General features: G+C 42.8%; 1 protein-coding gene across 9 annotated transcripts in view; it reads right to left on the bottom strand.

Moving 5' to 3' along the window:
• Positions 1-14,573, bottom strand: part of trpm3 (transient receptor potential cation channel, subfamily M, member 3) — a 134,814-nt gene that overhangs the window by 71,353 nt on the left and 48,888 nt on the right. The window lies entirely within an intron of this gene.

Raw genomic sequence — 14,573 nt, 5'->3', positions numbered from 1 at the left:
TTGTTCAGCGGGTGGAGCTCACTCTGGATGAGATGGAGTGCTTGGAAGAAGGGAGCTGATGTTAAAAGCACTGGGGCGTTAAATGATGTCAGAGTCACCCTCTTACTTAAGACACTCCTGTGTGCAGCTGCTGGCACATGCTGACGTCTTCAGGAACATGGCTCTGTACAAGCCTGAGCTCTGTGTTCTTGTGGTAACAATTACAAATCTGTGTTGAGATCCGTCTATCGGAGTGATGCATATGAGACTTGAGCCAATTAGTCAGCAGCACTCGGGGGCCGATCTGCCCCACTGATGCTCGCCTGTAAAGGCGTCGTCGCAATTCCGAGCTGGGATTGTTTTGTGAATCGGGACCCGGATGTTTATGGAAGCATCGCCATAATCTTTGTGTATCTGAGACGGCCCGCGAGGGGACTAATGAGGCCAGTGAATATTTCACTTGCAAAACACACCAAGACAGCTGAAGTGCAGAGACGAGCCACGTGCAAAACACTGAATTTACGCCATTGCACCGCAGAGAGATTTGTAAAAGACAGAAAAGTCGTACGGTCATACCAACTTTTAATGTCTATCAAGCTGTGTGGGCATCATGGAAATGCCCTCCACTGAAAATGAGACACCCTGCTTTAAAGCGAAACACTCTAAAGATACCCTGTTTTTTAAATTCCACATCGACTTTGATGCTATGTGGAGCAGCCCTGCAGTGGCTTGGTCCTCCAACTGGCTATAGTTGGCGCACTATGGGCATTTAAAGGGAAGAACAAACCAGCCTTGTATAGCGTGTTAATGACTGAATGTCCTCTATAAGTGTTGCGTCCATATTCATAGCACATGATCATAGCAAAGGGTGAGACAGAGCTGACAGTCCAGACCTGTGCCTCATGTCCACATGTCCTGACACAAAATTTGCACCCCAAAACACAGAAAATTCTAGAGCGATATGGAAGTCAATCCTGGGGCCGAGAGCATTATCACCATCTGCACACGTGGTGGTTTCTGCATATAAAATTCTTGACAATAAAAAATCCAAGCTAAAAGCTTGGCTTCAAAGTATCACAAATTCAAAGCATGTATAGTAGATTTCATCACACTAAAAGCAACAGTGTGGGTTATAGATGGGCAGACGGGAAACCAAAGCAAGTTTCTGGATAGCATTTTCAACAAAAAGCGAAAGCACATTCTGTTATCCACTTATTATACGAAGCCTGTGCATTAAATTCACAGAGGTAGACAACTGATATTCACACCACTGATACATTTCTGACCATCATGCACAGAGATCGGCTCCATGCTCTATGTGACTCCACACCCATGTGGTTTAATAAGGTTCCACCTCTTCCAAATGCAAGAACCCAACTTGCTGGAAAAGTTGACGCCTCAATGATGAATAGATAGTGGCTTTATTTCGAAACCCTCTCCAAGGATTTATATTTGGAGTGCTTCATGCATGCACCTCATTCCAGTCTCTTATATCTGATGATCGCTCAGTCAGATTACATGGAAGCAGCAGTGGATCGAGAGTGAAAACACTGATAACACACAACCTGTTTGCGAGTGGAATATGAATTAAGGAGAAGGGATTGAAGACAAAACTAGGTTAGGGAGGAAGCACGTCCTCATGGGCACGTCCGTTCATTTTAGATAGTCTTTAAGTAAGCACGCTATTCTCTTAGCGAAACCACACGCACATAATTCGCCTGCAGGCTTGCCAGCATCAGGATGTTTGATATAGTCTTGATTTGGGCAGATGAACACTGAGAGATGTTCTGACGCCACTTGTGATATCATTTTTAAGTGTTTTAAAACCACACTGCGCTGTGGTTAAATTTGGAGGATAAAAGTTGCATGTAGCTGTATGAGTCTAGCTTGAACACAGAGCTTGTCCCGGGTCTTCCCCTAGGTCCCCGCCCCAAATAACATGCCATGACATGAAACACCCCACTAATAAGGCATCTACAAGGCACAGAACCCCTCCAGGGTCCCCCCAGTGCTTTCTCAGCAAAGGTTCCCCCTACACTGGGATTTTGACCCCCTTCAGTATTCTGGGATTTCACTCGCTTTTCTTGTCAAAATGATGAAATATGTCTCCAATGTCAGTGCTCTCTCACTGCCAGTCGAATAGTACTCTGCCTTTTTAAGGAGGTGCTCAAGGTTGACTTTCTGCTTTTGTGTTCCCTGGGGTCGACACATCACCGCCGCCACTCCCCAATAGGAGACGCCCCATACGGAAGTGGACATGATTATGGTGGTTTTAGGCAGGTTTTAACGGAAAACTCCCATATGAAACACTACCATAACTAAAAGACAAGAGCCCGTCCACTTCGTGCAGAACTGAAGGGAGATTTGCTTCTCTTGGCGATTTTATTGGCATCTGTTTGATGAGTGACAATGGAGGAGGAGTAAGTCTGAGGAAAGTGTCAGTTTGAGATTCGCTGCCACCTTAGGATTGAAGAATACCCGGATTACCCAGAATGCTTTGTGTATTTTCAGCCAACAAAAACAACGGCATTGAAAGTGGCAAAGGAAGTGACCAACATAATACGTACCAACGTAAGTATGTTCTTTGTTAATGGAGATATAAGTATTACAAAAAGCCCACAAGCCAATTTTATGGACTCACTGTTGCATGTCATTTACTTCTATTTCATGATCATTCGTCTTCTTCTTCTTCTGAATGGACAGACCGAATGCCCCTTTTTCGTAATGCTACTGCCCACAGCCTGAGGACGTATCTCCATTTATGGGGTCCCATTTCGAAGTCACGTATAGCACTGGGTTTTGAGGGCGAAGGCTGAAGGTGGGAATTGAGGGAGAAATTGAAATTCACCCGAAACTTTGTTTCCCTGTTTCTCAGACCGATGTCGTTCCATGCCACAGCCAGGAACGATCGCCTGTCCCCCAGATTTTTGGTCGTACATATTGTTTCACATTCATCGCTGTCAGCCCTGAAGGTCAAATTCACCCCCAAGAATTCTGTCTTTGGATCACCATGCAGGAGGTACGAGATACCTTGCATTCACCATCGTTGGGAAGGAGCAAAATCTGGACAAAAACACACTGATTCTTCTTGTGTGTGGCCCCCTCCAGCTTCTCAATTCTACTCTCTACAGGGGAGTCAGACACCTTGCGGAAAACAATATTTTACTTGCATGAACTTTCTTGTCACGACCCAAAGCCCTTGACAATAGAAGAGGTGACTGTGTGTGGAGCCGAGCCACTTAAAGGCCATAGTTTATGCCAAGAAGTCGAAATACAGAAGTCGCATTGTGCAGTTTCCTTAAGTTCTGGAACATTTTTTTTCCCATTTAATTTTAATGTCCTCCTGCACCCCTGACCAGACATTACTGAGAGCAGCAGACCGATGTTCAGAGGAGCTCTGTTATCTGTCAATAATTGGGAGCTACAGATTTTCCACGTTACAAGGAGTCAGTATAGGTTGGGAATATTGCCTTCTTTCAGAGAGGAAAGTGAGGGTTCCGGCGCTGCATTGTTCCATCTCAGACAGTGCCAGTGTTTTGTATGTACCAACATAGAGCAAGTCAAGAAGAAGAGAAAGTTAAGGGGACACGCAGAACAGACTCCTACACAACAAAAAAGAGGAGGATTATTGTTTCCTTATTATCTATTCTGGGAGCGCTGCCTTGTCTCTTCTCCCAGCCAGCAGAGATGAGACGTGCTTGTTCAGGGCTTTCCCCACTGCCACAGCTACAACAACACGCTGCGCATCCGCGTGACTGGCCCTGTCACACCACGACACACCAAAACCCACCGCTGACCACCACAATCTGCCTCCACATTTAAGCAGACTTACCCTGACACCAGACTTCCAACGATAAACCATTACTATGGGGGCAAAGGTGGGCTGCTTTTAGAGAGTTGGCCTTGATGACTCAGCGGGCCAAAACAACAACCTCTGCCCCATTCTTTCTCCCAAACCATGTATTCATGCGCTGACTCTGAATGCCACAAAGTAGATCTCGAAGAGGACTATCCTTCCCGAATACAGACCTCAATTGAGATTTGAGTTTTAGTAATATGGGGTGAGGAATTTACCGTGGAAATGACAGAAAACTTGTGTGCCCAAAAGGCAACAAAAAGGATACAGAAATGTGACGAATAGAAATTTCAAATCCAATAGCACTGAGTCATAGTAGTGAAATTGCTGTGTTCTGTTTTGTTTTGGGTCAGTTTTTATGCTTATTCAGCTTTTTTGTTTTTCCATCAGTAACTTCATCATCATCCCCCGACACTTCCTTCCCGATTTCCTCAAAAGTCTCCACTTGTCCGTATCCATTATGAAGAACCTTCATATCAAACTTGCGCGTACAACAAAAAGCAAACCCTTTAAATATTTCATCGCTGAAGAGAGACACTCTAACATGCGCCCCCTCAAGATTTCACTCCTCACCAAACTCATCTGTCTCTTTCAATTTGGCACTTTCACTCCTTTAGAAAGTTTTTTTTTTTTTTGATATAAACACATTTCCACATGGCGCCACACTGGCGCATCTCTTTCTCTGCTTCTCTCTCACGCTCTGCTGTGGTTTATGAGATTTGACATGGTATGATGAGATGGCACATGGTCGGCACTCCTTTGTGTAATTAAGATTTATCATCAGAGAACACACTCTCTCTCTCACACACACACACACGCGAGCCTTTGAGTAAAGAGTGTGAAGCAAGTCAGCAGCATCTGACTCCATCACACATCCAGCCTTTTCTGTTGCCCTTCTTGTCATCAGTGGAGACGCGCAGCAGAGCCCGAACACCCAAGCCACAGTTTTAAATCACGGGTCTCTCCCTGTTGGAGAAGCCTTTTTCCACTCACCAAACATGAGTTAAATGGACGGAGTCTTTCATGTGACAAGAATAACAACAGCGATACATGACAAGAAAAGGAATTTAAGACGCAGGAAATCATGTAATCGAGCTATCATTATAATTCACAATATTTTAGTAAGTCATTTCAAGCTGCACCAAATGAACTCACCTGTGTTTTGAATCCCCATTAAAGCACCTTATAACAGACGGAGTGGAATTCTATATCGTGAAGAGTTTTCCTCTGGTACTACACTGAGGATGGGCGAAGTTTCACTTCAAGCCAAAAACTGAACTGGCAACGACCAAGCTAAACTCCTCCCCCATTGTGATTTAGAAACTGCCCAACTGGTCAGGCAGATTTAAATGTTTAAATTTCAGCCATCATGTCGAGGTTCTTCTCAAACAAGAGTCAGATTCGACAGCCAATAATGTCGCGGAAACATGAGCAAAATGTTTGAGTGTGTGCACGAGAGGTTGTGGCGCCTTGTTTAGCCACATTCTTGTTACAAATCGAGAGGCAAGGTGGAGTGTGAGTGGCACAACACCCTATTTACCGGAGCAGTATGACATTTCTCTTCCCTGTTCTCCAATTTCTCATGCCCAGGGACACACAGCACACACATCAACACTTTTCTCTTCTTGTGAGACCCTACACCATGCAGTCTTTCTCAGCTTTCTAGGTCGCACAGATAATAAGGGTTCACAACCCCCCTTGCTCATCGAGTCACCTGTATTCCATCAGTCAGATTTTGATTTTTTTTTTTTTGGTGATGGTGTTTTTTTTGATAGTGTAGGATGAATAGAAACTCAGTTCATTTCAGCAGGTGCATCAGCGAGGAGTCATGGATGATCAGATGTTGTGGTAGAAAGTAGAGGAGGCTGTAGAGTAAGTTGAGCAGGAATGACGTCTCTACTTGCATGTATTTCATGCAACAGTTTGTGCTAACAACAGGCGTCTTAGCACCTTTCAAGAATTCAAAATTCATCTTTAAAACAGCTCAGCGATCACGTGTTTGGTGACACCAGCAACAAGGTGTATTTTTTATACTGTTGATGGTGTTATTTCTTGCTAAATCACAGTTGCAAAAATGGATGAAAACCTGAAGGAAAAGGTGATTTATTTGATTTATTTAACACATTCTCATTAAAATTTGATAACATTCAGAGCTTAGAGAAAATTATTATATAATACAAAGAAAAATGTTTCAAAGTTTAAAATGAGAAAAACATACAAATAAAGTTGAAAAAAAAAAAAAAGTTCTATAATGAGGTATAAGAGAAGATGAACATAGTGTCCAGTGAGGCAGGACAAGGGCTGCTGCAGTGTGTCCTTGTCAGGCCACCACAAATGTTCAACAAATAACAAACACAACCCGCATTAATCCGTTTTTGTCTTCATGACTTTGGTCTCAGTTCTCTGGTTAATCAGTATTCTCTCCATTGTTTGGTAACAGTGACTCAGAGCCTGATGCAGACCAACATTAACCACATGCAGACTCCATGTCGCTACGGCTCACACTCATGATGAGGTCACAGTATTTTTTAAAGCCCATCTTGTCCCGGGGATGAATCAATTATACAAGTTCAAAAACACAAGTGCCCTGAGAACAAGCAAACAGCCGGTTTATCAACATGCAGCGTAGCCGACACGCATGAGTACACACACAAAACAAAAAAACCACACACACACACACAAAACAACTCTCGCAAACACACTCAAGCAAAATACACTTTCCTCCCGCTTCAGCATTTTGGGGCTTATGAGAGATCACTTCTGTGTTGTTTGTCAAAACTAAATAGAATGTCTGTTTCTGCCGGGGTTGCTGCTTAAGCTTTGACCTTGTCTCAGGACCTGAGAAGCATCCGCATGGAAATGAGCTTCTCTACACTGACAGAGCTCTGTACGACAATATCTGGATGATATGATCAACTCTAACTACAGTTCCTACACTCACTGGTGTGTTGTTAATGTTTGATGAGAACTGCTGTCCAGCAAAACTGCAGGAAAACGGCTCAACTATTAAACCTACTGAATATTCTATCCACCATTTTTCACCCTTCAGGTCTCGTCTACAGCACAGACTAAATACTTGTCAGTCAGTTGCAGTGAGAGAATGCTATCACATCGTGTGACTTTGGCGATTAGATAGTGATTATAACTGTTTGGTCCAGAGCACAATATGCATTGGGTGGAAAAACAGTCAGGTGAGAGTGAGTGTGGTGACATTTAAGAGTCACTTCTAAAGCTTCAATTTCAACCATAACAAAATCTGCCTCATGTTTTGCGTCAGTATCTCACGTTCATCCCAAGACGCACCTGGAATCAAGTACTTACCGAGGAATTTTGGAAGGATCAGGTGCTCAAGACAGAGAAATGGGCACCTATCATGAAAATTACTCATTGAGTTGTTGTTGCTGTTTGACAACACAAATACAGTATAAAGCAGACCTGGGCAAAGTGCAGCCCGGGGGCCAAATGTGGCCCTTTGACTGTATTTATGTGGCCCTCCTGGAGTCCTGGAGTAAAACTATGTTGTCTTGACTTGTTGTCTCTGACATTTTTTGTCTTGTACATTGTTTTTTGTTCACTATGATGCGACTGAAACATAACTTTCGTCATTTTTCTAAATTGTTCATCTTTTACATTGGGTATAATAGTAATAGTAATACATCAGAATTGACAGTAGATTTTTAAATGTATGAGACACATCAAGAATCTTTAAATGAATGTGGTTTAAATTAAATGAAAAACAACAAACAAAAATTTTCTGTGCATTTTTAAAGTGTAATTTCATAATCACACATGATGTCATCACTAGATTTTTATTTTTTGTTTTCTCTTTCCCTCCTTTCTTTGGGTTTGACGGCCCCTCTCAACGCTCACAATATATAACCTGACCCCTTAGGAAATTGAACTCTGTATAGAGCAACGTGGCATGGTGGACAGAGCAGAGCTCGAGGTAGCTGGTTCACATCCAGTGAGTAGCTTTGACTTAATATGCATTGCGCCGCTCGCCCATACATTCCTTTCATCATGGAAGTTGTTTTTCTCATTTCATTGTATGCTGCGTCTATATAGAGGCATGTGATTGGTGGATCGAGGAACGTCTCACCGGTAGCAACGTTGCATTCAGTGGTGCTAATGTGCTTCATCTAGCTCCAAACAACATTAACAGCACTCTGCATGGATACCAGTGAAGTACTGTGGAACGATCCTGGCCTTGTGCTGGTGGAAGAACAGAACCCTTTCAGGTGAATGGTTTGATAAATTTGAATACGACCAGTCTGCACATACACACTTTAGAATGTCTGCATAATGGCAGACAACGGGATCCAGGTGGAGAGACTACAGTAATAACCCAAAGCAGTTGAAGGACATATTCATAAAGGGAAGCCCTCCGAGCATTTCTGAACGTTTCATCACGCTGGCAGTGGACTGTGACACGAAACGTAAACTAAAGCGAGCGGTAATTCAAGCAAGGGGCAAGCACCATTGGGACTGTTTTAATCAAAGACAAAGCACACATTAACCAGCTACGACCTTTCTATTAAAACAGTTTATAAACGCCTCACTGCAACGCAGCTTTCAGAATGCACTCCATACTTTGCTTATCAGCGATTAGGTTCAAGCAGCTGGATGAGTAACATGTATGGAGGAGAAAATTAATTCAATTGGAGCTCAGCCGTGCAGACTGCTGAGGGATCTATACAATGTATCCACTTATCTGTGATGTAAAGCCACAATAAAAGGAATTGCTCTATAAGTTACAGGGAAGAAAGAAGACAACAAGTGAGAGTCAGTAAAACTCTCGCTTACATCTACAAACATGTCTTGTTTATTGATATTAAACCAATTCAAAAAGCCTTCAAAAATCCCTAAATAACCTTGTGAAATGACATGAAAACGTGATCATCGCAAAGATATTTATTTGTCATAGAAAAGTCCAACCAGCAGCAGAACCAGGTGCAAGTCATATTCATCAAATTTACTGAAGAAAAAAAATACACTTGATGTTGAGAAAATTAGAAAAACTGAATAAAATAAATATAATAAAACAATGTCAAAACATCCTAAAATAAAATTGCTATAGTTTATTTAAACTCCAAAGAAGATATAAGATAAGTTAAGTGTAAAACAAAAAACTTTTGGCGGCCCTCTAGGAGGCGCTCGCGGCCCATCCATGGGCCCCGGGCCTATGGTTAAGAATCACTGGTTTAGTAAATGCTTGAGATGGCAAATATTGAATGACATTCATTTAAGGAACTAATAATCCATGAGATGGGCTCCATCAACATGCAACGAGAATAAATGGATGACTGATGGCCGCAGCTCCGCTAATGCTGAAAAATCACCCCCCTTCCTTTGTTGTTTCTCTACTCAGCAATTAGGTTCTATTATTGAGTGAATGAAGAGGCTCAAGAACAATTTCAAAAAAGCACCGCTTCCATTGTACTTAAAGCAGCATTGCATTCACAACTTACAACACCATCAAGGTCCTTGCCCAAGGACCTTCAAAACCAAGGTAATTGAAGGAATCCTAAGGTCACGTTGGTAAAACACGGTTATGCTTTGACTCAATATCCTGTTAGCTGACTCAGCATGCAGATTTTTCCCTCAGTGACACTTGGTTTTTAAAAAAAGACACAGTTTTTCATTTGTGCCTCTGAGATACTTTGTTGTTTACCAATGTTGAAGTGAAGAAAATGAACAAAAACCGAGCCAGTCCGATCCCTGCTGTTCGTGGCGACCAGTCAGGATGGTCCCAGCGTCAGCAGCCACACAGACGGTGGGACGACTGACCAGACTTTGTCAGCTATGGCAGTTCTAGCAGCCCAAATATGGTGGTGAACAATGGCTCCATCTTTGCAAGGAGGGGTAACATGAGCTGCCAGATGCTGACTGTCCTCTGTGCTTCTGGGTCGGTGGTGCCAGTTGTTTGAAGGCAAATCATCTGCTGATGATCCTGAAGAAGATCCAATTGCAATTCTCTGGTCCAAGCTTGGTATTCATTGACTGAACCATTGTGCGAACCATTATTTAGACCAGACCTGGGCAAAGTGCGGCCCGGGGGCCAAATGCGGCCCTTTGACTGTATTTATGTGGCCCTCCTGGAGTCAGAGCAAAACTATAAAACTGACATTGTTGTTGTCTCTGACATTTTGTCTTATGGATCGTTTTTTGTTTATTATGATGTAACTGAAACATAACCTTCTTGTTTAATTATTTTTCTAAATCTTTTCTGTTGGCTATTTTAGGAGTATTTCTTGTCCCTTAAAATACATCAGAATTGAAAGTAAATTTTGAAATGTATGAGCCACATTGACAATCTTTAAATGGAATGTGGTTTACATTAAATAAAACACAACAAACCAACAGTTTCTATGCATTTTTACAGTGTAGATTCATAATCACACATGATTTTTATTTTCAATTTTCTCTTGTTCTCCTCTCTTTGTGTTTGACGGCCCTTCTCAACGGTCACAATATATAACCCGGCCCCTTGGGAAATTTAATTGCCCACCTCTGATTTAGACCCTCTGCGTGTTTTCAGAATGTCATTTGTGTTCTTCCACTAATGTGCATGAAACTAGCGGTTTTCGTGCCGTGAGTTCTGTGACCTCTTCAATGACTCTGTTCCTTTCTGAACTGCATTATTTACTGTCCTTCTTTGAGATTCATGGCCATACTTAAAAGCAACAAGAAACCACTGGAGTTAAGTATGTAATATTTGTATTCTAACCTTATTTGCTGATGGTACTTTTTTGAGTTTATTGGAGTGACTCACGGCCACACACTCACTCCGACCGTGGGCCAGTAAAGAGTCACTAATTCACCTCTGTATGTTATTGGGCTGCGGGTGGACGGCAGAGTGCCTGGAGGAAAAAGCATGAGGAGAACATACAGACTCACATCATGGACATGAATTCACTCCGAACTCTGAGTCGCCTGAATTCCATTCGGCCGCAGCACAATTTACCAGTCACCCCCATTGTGCACTTCTCTTATTAAAATGTGGGTCCTGAGAAGGACTTTCCTCATCATAACTGCCACTCCGTCCTCGTGCACTGATGCGCCGAGCAAGATTCATTTCTACAGCAGTCATCCGATCAGCATGGCTCCTGCATACGCCCATGTTGAACGTGGGAGTGTAATAAAGGGGGGCTTGCTTGTTTTAGCTCCTGTCGTTTTCAATCCATCTCCCGGGGCTAGAATAAGCAGCTCCCTTTCCCACAGGCTTCAGTTAAGCTGCGCTGAGCATCTGGCCGGGTGGACTCTAATCAACAATGGCATGCCCATTCTTCCTATATGGCATTGTGGGGAGGGAGGGGGGGGCAGGTTCACACTCTGGCAGCAGGTGCTGGTGGTATGTGGAGTTCACCTGAGGAATTTTTCTTACAGTGAGACAGAGGAAGAAAGAGGGGGTGGGGTGGATAAAGAAAGAGGGAAGGCTGGTTGCTTTGATACAATGCAGCAGCATCTCCATCACGAGCGCAATGCCAGGGTGAGAAATTACGTGTGTGAAAGTAAGAGGAGCCGCTTTGAGTCATGTGGATGGTGAGAGGTGAGTACAACTTGCCTTCATGTGATATTAGAGCAGAGGTGTCGAGAACAAAATGTGTTGAAAGAGCTCAACACGAGAGCAGAAAACAATCGCTGTAATTCCAAACTGAAAGACCTGAACTCGAGCAAAGGTTAACTGATAACAAAGTCTTGTCAAGTGACTGTCAAAATAAAAGTTGTTGAGGCATGGTGAGACTTTGTCGTGAACATACGATATGAAGTCATCGCTGTCTTTCAGATGCCATTTCAGGGAGATGCTCTTGTGCAGCGCTCTGCGCTCGTGTCTGCCGGCGAGCCGCGGAACATCTGTGCTCTCTAATGAAGATGCAGGTGTCCAGGTCAATGAAGTCACCTCTGGTGATTTTACCGCCATCGTGTCTGTGTGTGCGCATTCTAAAAGCTCTTCAAAACCCTGAATGGTTTTTTTGCTCTCGAGTCAAGTTCCATCACCGACTGCTCAAGCCGCCATGTGTCTCTCATCTCCGTGTGGGTCAAGCGCACTAAACCAGTGATTCATTTTGATATCACAATTTCCACAGTGGTCATTCAGCCACTCACTTCCATTAGAGTGGTGCAGTCTTGCTGTGAGACGCCCGACTCTTCCTGAGGCAACGGCCTGAGATGTCAAATCGTATTTTGGATGCACAGTTGGAAAACATGACTGGAGTACACTTCCAACATAACAGGTATCCCAGGCCTCCGAGTCAAGCTGAGCTGAAACAGAACCAGGCTTTTATATCAATCATGGTGTCATCGGCATCTAAAGCTCAACTGTGTCCATCCCACAGGTTTAAGCAGTGAGAGCAAGTCAATGAAATGTGACTTTGACTCTCTGACTACCCTCCATGATACTAGAAAAAAACAAATCCACATCCTTCTTTTCTTATGGCTCCGTCTCACTGCACACACTTTGTACACACTTTCCACCGCATGTTTGTCTGTGTGCACTTTTGGGACTAAGAGCGATTTCTTCTTTGTGTTCTTAGCGTGAGAACAAGTGTCACTGTCAAGAGTTGACTGACTGCAGCCTGAAGCTGGGAACAAGTACTTAAGGGCGATAGTCAGACTGAATTATTACTGCTGCCAAAGCACTGGCAGAGGTCGGGGTTTCGCTGGCTTGGTTGTTTGTTTGCATCACTCAAAAAGTTGTGAATGGACTTTTAATGAAACTTTCTTTATTGGCTAGAAATGGGGAAAAATGACTTTAATAGAGTGCAGCATACGATTGTATCACTAAAAAAATGACACGACACTTTAGACTGGGGTTGATATGGTAACTAATACTAATGATGTGCCTATTTACTGTTAATAAACTGTTATTAAATTATTGTTTAGCGTGAACTTTCAGTGGCCATTACAGCATAGAATACATAATCAGTACTTTAGCATACTGAATTACGGCCTAATATTCTGCCATATGAATAAGTAGCAATATACGTGTCATGTTTGTTTCTTTGGTGCCTTTATTTTGTTCTGTCTTTCCGTTACCTTGTTTTCCTCCAGCTCCCGAGCGATCGATCAGCTGATCAAGTTTCACTGGATGTGTGCGGCCTGATGGATTACTTTGCGTCCCCCAGTAAAGATCCTCTGGAGACTTTGTTCTTAGTGTATTTGATCATTTTTCGATTGTGCGCGCGTGTCTTTTCTGCCGCCTTCTTGGTTTTCTTCCTTGTTTGTTTTCTGCCCTTTACTATCAGCCTCATGCTTTTTATTTTTTCAATTTTTTTGTTTTCAATAAAAATAAAAATCTTTTATCTTTAACTTGAATTGAAAAGGCTGTTTCCTTTTTAAGTTGCACATAAAGAAAATGTTTTAACTTGAAATAAGGTTCACTTTCATTTGTCACAGCCTGAATCTTGTTGGAGGGAAAACTTGAGATCACTGCCAAACAGAAAAAAAACATGTGTCATTACAAGCCTTACAGTTCAAAGTTCCATATTATCTGAGTGCATTATGAAATCCAAGGCAAATGTGGCACCAAGCTTCGACCTTCCAATGAAACTGTACAAACATCCATGTGACCATTTGCTGTTCATGTGATTCTGGTTTCCTGTCGCATGAGAAGTGACGAGGGTTCGTGTTGGAATTATGTAAACGAAAACCTTGTGAATCCCTTCATTCTGCAACATCCTTCCTGCACAACTGGCATATTTGTCAACGACAACAATCCCTCTCTGACACACTGGCTGTCAACGAAACCAATGGAAAGCAACACTTCTCAAGTTCCAGTTTGAATGGAATTTCAGCAAAGTTGCAGTAATATTGATCGATGAAGTAAATAACTGAATGAATGAATGAAGTAGATAAGTATGAGTCCTGAACTAAACTAGAGTCGCAGTCGCACACCCAAACCCCAGCCAGATTGGAAACCCATCATTAGATTCATAATTCTTATTGAATCAATGGAGGCTGAAATGGAGACTATATTTTCAGACCTGCTGAATTCAAAGACTGGTACAGGAAGAACGAAGAGGTGGAGAGAATTAAAGCCTCCGACTTTCTCAGTAGCAGACAGATAGAGAACCGACGTGGAGCCAGCGGCAGGATCCCATTCAATTATCTTTATCTACCTTTGAAATCTGCACTATTCACCTGAAAATCCGTCGATTTACCCTTTGCCCATTTTCTTCATCATCTGCATTATCCTTTGCACCTGTATCTCTCCGCAGCCCTCAGTACTACTGACACGGTTCCTGTCAGGGCAGGATAGTGTTACCATGGATACTCAAAAGAAGGAGGAACTCCCTCTCTCTTCTTCCCCGTAGCCCCAGGACGAATCTAGGAACCACAGAGGTAATCTCTGGAGCTCACACACACACACACACACACACTACGAGAAGAAAAGGAAACAATGAATAATTATTTATCGGTGGAGCAATAACTCTGTGACAGGCTAATGGAAATACCTGTATCATATCCTAGCGGGATAAAATACATTATTGAAAGGAAATAAGATGCAGGGATTATTCGGCTTTTTTTATGCTTATCGCCATCAAACGCGATTTTAAATGTCAGGAAATATTCGATAAGCCGGGGGGGCAGGAAGCCATCAAACGCTGTTTATGCAACATTTAGGAAACGACACAGATTGATATCAAGGGAGCTGCTAAATAAAAGGTCAACCATTCGACATCCAAGAGAAATGATGACTGGGGACTAAACGGGGGCAAACGTTATCGAGAAGAGCGCA

Source organism: Synchiropus splendidus, chromosome 7 (assembly GCF_027744825.2).
Source record: "Synchiropus splendidus isolate RoL2022-P1 chromosome 7, RoL_Sspl_1.0, whole genome shotgun sequence".
NCBI lineage: Eukaryota > Metazoa > Chordata > Actinopteri > Syngnathiformes > Callionymidae > Synchiropus > Synchiropus splendidus.
This window is presented reverse-complemented; position numbering and strand designations above follow the sequence as displayed.